The sequence below is a fragment of the Rhinopithecus bieti genome, unplaced genomic scaffold (genome assembly GCF_001698545.2).
Source record: "Rhinopithecus bieti isolate Rb0 unplaced genomic scaffold, ASM169854v2 scaffold_7438, whole genome shotgun sequence".
Taxonomy (NCBI): Eukaryota; Metazoa; Chordata; class Mammalia; order Primates; family Cercopithecidae; genus Rhinopithecus; species Rhinopithecus bieti.
In genome coordinates, this window is record NW_016805589.1 from 1,252,188 (window position 1) to 1,259,792 (window position 7,605).

Sequence of the window (7,605 nt, forward strand, 5' to 3'; positions counted from 1 at the left end):
CCCTCCCCTCCCCTCCCCTCCCCCTCCCTCCCTTCCCTTCCCTTCCCTTCCCTTCCCTTCCCTTCCCTTCCCTTTTCTTTCTTGACAGAGTTTTACTCTTCCTGCCGGGCTGGAGTGCAATGGTACTATCTCAGCTTACTGCAACCTCTGCCTCCCGGGTTCAAGCGATTCTTCTGCCTCGGCCTCCCAAGTAGCTGGAATTACAGGTGCCTGCCACCAAGCCCAGCTAATTTTTTGTATTTTTAGTAGAGACAGGGTTTCACTATGTTGGCCAGGCTGGTCTTGAACTCCTGACCTCGTGATCCACCTGCCTCAGCCTCCCAAAGTGCTGGGATTACAGGCGTGAGCCACCACGCCTGGCTGACTTGGGTAAATTTTCAAGAAATAAGATTAGTTTTTAAATTGTTGGTAAAAGAAAATCAGAAATGTCGGCTGGGCGGGGTGGCTCACGCCTGTAATCCCAGCACTTTGGGAGGCCGAGGCGGGTGGATCACGACGTCAGCAGATCGAGACCATCCCAGCTAACACAGTGAAACCCCGTCTCTACTAAAAATACAAAAAATTAGCCTGGCGTGGTGGCAGGCGCCTGTAGTCCCAGCTACTCTGGAGGCTGAGGCAGGAGAATGGTGTGAACCTGGGAGGTGGAGCTTGCAGCCAGCTGAGATCGCGCCACTGCACTCCAGCAGCCTGGGCTACAGAGTGAGACTCTGTCTCAAAAAAAAAAAAAAGAAAGAGAGAAAATTAGAAATGTCTTCAGAACTGTTAGCATTAAATATAATGCAGACATACATTTTTTTTCTACTTGGGTTTACTAATCAAACAAGCTTATGTTATCTCCACTTATATATTTAACTTTTAGTTTCTTTGCTTCTGTGGTATTTTTGACACTTGCCTAATTTGTCAACAAGAAAAATAACTTAAGATGGTGGCTAGCTTTGTTTAATGTCTCATGAAATTTTCATGAGCAATTTAATTCAAGCATAATTGTTAAGAACAAGTGAATTAAATGAGATATAAGTGGGATAAAAGCTTATAAATAATCTTTTCCAACAACAATTATGTTTTATAAAACATTTCCAGTTAAAAATAGTTCCAAAATTTTTTTGGCAACTTCAAAGCTTAAAGTTATACTAAATTAAATTGAGTAACAAACATTTATCAAACGGGTCATTTCTATGTAAGATATAATACTGAAACATTAATCACTGAACATGAATTTATCTACTTTTGCTTCTTATTTCAGAAGAACTAAATATATTTGGGTCTCAGTAAAAATGTCCTGTGCCACATTGAAAAATTGTATTATGGAGATGCATATATTTCTAGAAATTATGAAATGATGTTAATCTACACAATGTTGGTATGTGACAGTTCACAATTGCTTACTTCTTAGTTTTCACTAGAAATTGAGGATACTAAAACTTAAAATTCAAATTAATATATGGAATTAAAACTATTAGAAATTAAAAGTGTAACAACTCTATGCAAATAATGCAAGGAAAATAAGATACATTTTTGGTAAGGAAAATTATAAGGCGTAAGAATGTGTTTTTATGTTGGGGAAAAACGAGTAATTAATTCTGTCCTAAAGTAGAATGACTGATCTTCCCAGAATGAGAAAGAGAAAAATGTAGGGAAAGAAATGTCAATGGATATATACATATGTATAAGATATATACATATATATACATTTTGAGATGGAGTCTCACTCTGTCATCCAGGCTGGAGTGCAGTGGCATGATCTCAGTTCACTGCAACCTCCACCTCCTGGGTACAAGCGATTCTCCTCCCTCAGCCTCCCGAGTAGCTAGGACTACAGGTGTGTGCCACCACACCCGTCTCATTTTGTGTTTTTTTAGTACAGATGGGGTTTCATCATGTTGGCCAGGTTGGTCTCAAATTCCTGACCTTGTGATCTACCCACCTCAGCCTCCCAAAGTGCTGGGATTACAGGCATGAGCCACCGCAGCCGGCTTGATGGATATTTTTAAAAGATTGTAATGGGTTTGAGGAAGGAAATGTTAGGAAAGGAGTCTTATCTGGTGTGATCAAAGCTATCCGAGGCTGGATAGATGTATTCAGAAGAAATTTTAAAAATTAGCCTTAGCATTAATAGTACACTGATGCAAAACCAGAATTTGGTCTCCTCTGTTAAAGACAAAGTTTTTTGATGGGGGGTATATTGGTTTGCTTTTGATAAGAGATTATGAAAAGTTTTTTTCTTTACCTTTTAAGTAATTGGTATAAAAAACAAAGGTTTTGTGAGCTATCAAAATAATTTTTGGTGCTTCACATGGTCTCTACTAGATCTTTGATTACTTAAGAAAATGGAGTTCTCTCTATTAAAAGAACTAAGAATTTGTTTTTAAAACTATGTAACCTTCTGTATTTGCCTTTAAAATATTTTATTGCCACTTTGATTAAATAGATAACAAATAATCTGATTTAATCAAGAGTTTTACACCTTTTGATATTGTTGACAAACTTCCCGAAATCAAATTCTAAATTAAATCTTTTGACCTCAATCTAAATTTGGGAGCTTCTAGAGGGCCTCTGGAATATCTCAAAATAATTTATTTTCTCTCCTTATAAAAAGAGAGATATTACACTAATTGGGCTTATTTGTGTTTTGTTTGTTTGTTTTTGTTTTGTTTTGTTTTTTGAGATGGAGTCTCGCTGTGTCACCCAGGCTGGAGAGCAGTGGCACGATCTTGGGTCATTGCAAGCTGTGCTTCCCAGGTTCACGCCATTCTCCTGCCTCAGCCTCCCGAATAGCTGGGACTGCAGGCCCCTGCCACCTCATCCAGCTAACTTTTTGTATTTTTAGTAGAGATGGGGTTTCACCTTGCTTGCCAGGAAGGTCTCCATCTCCTGACCTTGTGATCCCCCTGCCTCGGCCTCCCAAAGTGCTAGAATTACAGGCGTGAGCCATAATTTGGCTTATTTGACATGTTAAATTTGCATGGGAAACATTGTCAACTAAGAAATGATGTTTAACATTCTTTGAATTTTATCTGTATGGGTATATTATTAATGTGTGTTCCAGAAACTGTATAAAATTCTTAAAAATTTGATATGTTCTCATATAATGTTTTCGGTCATAATTTTAGTTATGTTAAAATGTTTTATCCCACAGGAATAATCAAATTTCTTCATCAGGCCAGGCGCGGTGGCTAACGCCTGTAATCCCAGCACTTTGGGAGGCTGAGGCTGGCGGATCACGAGGTCAGGAGATGGAGACCATCCTGGCTAACATGGTGAAACCCTGTCTCTATTAAAAATACAAAAAATTAGCTGGGTGTGGTGGCGGGTGCCTGTAGTCCCAGCTACTTGGGAGGCTGAGGCAGGAGAATGGCATGAACCTGGGAAGCAGAGCTTGCAGTGAGCAAAAACCGCCCCCCTGCCCTCCACCCTGGATGACAGGGGAAGATTCTGTTCCAAAAAAAAAAAAAAAAAAAATTTCTTCATCAAGTTTGTTATTATTATAATGAACTCTCATATTTTTAACCATGGCCAGTTTTTTTGTTGTTGTTGTTCACAAACAGTTGTTTTACTTTTATTCTTGTCTGAAAGTATTTGCAATCAACTATTGTCCAAAATTGCTTCTTCTTCAAGGACATTCATGAAAAAGATCTTGACAAGTACTCTGGAATAGAATGCAGGTTCAGGTTTCTGATAACTTAAAAATCATACCATTGCACTGGGTAAGAATTTCCAAAACTCTAATGAAGAAACTGATAAATTTATGAAACTGCTAAGCAAGATCAAAGACAACAAGATTTGATTACACAGGACTGAATAAACTAATGAGGATGATTATGGGGATGAATTTTGTCCGAAACATTGCTAGTTCTTTAATGTTTTGTTTTCCATATTTGAGAAAACTTTTTTTTTTTCACTTTTAAGCTATCTATAGCTTACAGCCACTTGGTAAAGTACACTTTCATAAATAGAATTAAAATCATTACTTTTTCTCCTTACCTGATTCCTCCAGAATTTGGAAACTATTAGTATCCTTTCCTGATTCCTCCAGAATTCAGAAACTATTAGTGAATATCCTTATTTTTATGGCAAAATAGTTATTTGCATAAGATTAAAAAGAATCTGTTCCCCTTGTAGCAGAACACATTGGAAATATTGGCGATGTTACCAAGGCTTTGACTGGAATGCCTATTTTCGGATATAACCCAAATACTTTAAGGAACTAAGGCTGACTTTATTGATCTAGTAAAACCTCTTAGAAAAACCTGGCTTGGTAGTCTGCATACATGGTTCCCTTACATAGTTCCCCTATATGGATGCCTTACAGGTAAGTAAGTAATGCCACTTTTTGAGAGGCCCTGGAAACTCAGGGTATTTTGGGGACTTCAAGAAGAGAGGAATTCAGCCAGGCACACACACCTGTAATCCTGGCACTTTGGGAGGCCGAGGTGGGCAGATCGCCTGAGGTCAGGAGTTTGAGACTAGCCTGGCAAACATGGTGAAACCCCATCTCTACTAAAAATACAAAAATTAGCCAGGTGTGGTGGCAGGTGCCTGTGATCCCAGCTACTAGGGAGGCTGAGGAAGGATAATTGCTTAAACCTGGGAGGTGGAGTTGCAGTGAGCCGAGATCGTGCAATCATACGATTGTGCCATTGGACTTCAGCCTGGGCAACAAGAGCGAGAATCCCTCTCAAAAAAAAAAGAAAAAAAGAGAGAGAGAGAGAGAGGAATTCACCCAAATCTGTAGGTATTATAGGTAAAGTATGATGACAAATCCTTGGTTTGGCTTCCTAGACTTGAGTGGGATTTTAAAAGTCCAATTTGAGATTCCTTATGAAAAATTCCAGGCCGGGCGCGGTGGGTCAAGCCTGTAATCCCAGCACTTTGGGAGGCCGAGACGGGCGGATCACGAGGTCAGGAGATCGAGACCATCCTGGCTAACACGGTGAAACCCCGTCTCTACTAAAACTACAAAAAACTAGCCGGGCGACATGGCGGCACCTGTAGTCCCAGCTACCCGGGAGGCTGAGACAGGAGAATGGTGTGAACCCGGGAGGCGGAGCTTGCAGGGAGCTGAGATCCGGCCACTGCAGTCCAGCCGGGGTGACAGAGCGAGACTACGTCTCAAAAAAAAAAAAAAAAAGAAAAAAAAATTCCAGCAAAGCAAACTTAAATGAGCCTATATGGCAATCAGTGTTTTGCCGCACTTATGCAAATAATAAGGTTAAGTTTAATGAGATTGGGCCTATTTTGCAAACAAATTCATCTTATTTTGATCATCTTTGGTAGAAACAGAGGTGACGGTAGGTTTAAAAATTACATTTCAGAAGAAAACTAAAGTGTATCTATTATTGAATTCTAGTCCTGTTCATGTTTTTGAGGTTTTGTTTTGTGTTGTTGTTGTTGTTATTGTTGTTTTAAGAGGGAATCTTGCTCTGTCGCCCAGACTGGAGTGCAGCTGGGCGATCTCGGCTCACTGCAACCTCCGCCTCATGGGTTCAGGCAATTCTCCTGCCTCAGGCTCCTGAATAGCTGGGACTACAGGCACCCTCCACCATGCCCAGCTGTTTTTTGTATTTTTAGTAGAGACGGGGTTTCGCGATGTTGGCCAGGCTGGTCTCGATCTCCTGACCTCAGGTGATCCACCCACCTTGGCTTCCCAAAGTGCTGGGATTACAGGTGTGAGCTACCGCGCCCAGACGTTGTTTTTTGAGAAGGAGTCTCGCTCTGTCGCCCGGGCTGGAGTGCAGTGGCCCGATCTCGGCTCACTGCAAGCTCCACCTCCTGGGTTCAGGCCATTCTTCTGCCTCAGCCTCCCGAGTAGCTGGGACTACAGGCACCTGCCACCATGCCTGGCTAATTTTTTGTATTTTTTAGTAGAGACAGGGTTTCACCGTGTTAACCAGGATGGTCTCAGTCTCCCGACCGCGTGATCCAGCCACCTCGGCCTCCCAAAGTGCTGGGATTATAGGCGTGAGCCACCGTGCCCGGCCCTGAGGTTTTGTTATCTACCTATAATCTGGACTGAATCTTAAAGTCTTCTAGTTTCCTCCAATATCTGGTTATCACTCTCCAAACAATTTCCAATTGTTCTCCCACTTTATGACTGAGAATCACTAAAAATTAAAACTGCCCTTTTCCCAAAGCCCTGCAAGCTAAAGCTGGACAACTTCATATAGACTTTAGAGAAATCACAACAGCCATATATGAATAATGTTTGTACCTGTTACTGTATGGGCTACTCAGAAAGTTCCTCAGAACACCTCATGCAAACTGCAAACCAGGAAAATCTATCAGCTTGTCACTGCCTGTCCTCATTCCACCATCTCAAGATGCTTTGAGCTCAAATCTAGAAATTGTTTTGACTGGCTGTCTTCCGGACTCAAAAACTGAGTTTATGGATTGCTCTAATTGTTAATGTTTGTTTTTGTATTGCTTGTCTAGAAATGCCTCTTATGAAATGCCTGATTGATTACACTACATAGAGGCCTAACCTTGGTAGAAGTCCACCTGCAATACCACCTAACAACTGGAATAAGAGACAACTATTAACTATTTGACTGGACTGAGTTATTCCTGGAAGGGAGAGATGGTTCAATGGGTTATGCAATAATCTTTCAACTCAATTTTTGGGCTGTGAAACTTCTTGGGAAAGTTTCAGATAGGAGAATGATGGGATTCAGGACACAGTACCCCAAAATATGGCAACTTGGCATCTGAAAAAACAGCAGAGGCAGGAGAGCCACTCTCACCTTTCCCTCTCCCTTCTTCCCTGAAGCAGGCCATAAAACCTGGGAAGTTTGGCCAGGCACAGTGGCTCATGCCTGTAATCCCAGCACTTTGGGAGGCTGAGGCCAGTGGATCACCTGAAGTCAGTTCAAGACCAGCTTGGCCAACATGGTTAAACCCCGTCTCTACTAAAAATACACACACACACACACACAAATTAGCTGGGTGTGGTGGCAGGCACCTGTAATCCCAGCTATTTGGGAGGCTGAGGCAGGAAAATTACTTGAACCCAGGAGGCAGAGGTTGCAGTAAGCTGAGACCACGCCACTGCACTCCAGCCTGGGTGACAGAGTGCAACTCCATCTCAAAAAAAAGAGGAAAAAAACCTGGGAAGGTCACTCTCTGACCTTCTTCCTACTTTCTTTCCTGAAGTAGGTCATGAAATCCTCATTCCAGAGATACCCTCCCTATACTGAAGAAAAGGGACTTCCTTGTTCTTGAAGACAGAAGAATCTGAACAGGACTTGCTAAGTCCTCCACCCCCAGTTTATTACCATTAGATGACACCCCTTTTGTCCTATCATACTTCTGCACGAGTGACCACTTCTACTCTTCCTCAAACCCAAGCCTAAATAAATACACAAGTTTTCCTGTTTTGGGGGAGTATTCATTTCCTTATGAAGGCTCCTGTGTCATGTAAATCTTATATTAAATACATTTGCATGCTTTTCTCTTCTTAATCTGTTTTACATTATTGGAATCTTGGCAATGAACCTAGAAGTGGATGAGAAAAGAAATCTTTTCTCTCCAACACAACACTGACTTTTTTTTCTTTGTTTCTCCAAGGAGTCATTTCACAACCATTTGAGGGCCTGGTTCAATGCAGGAAAA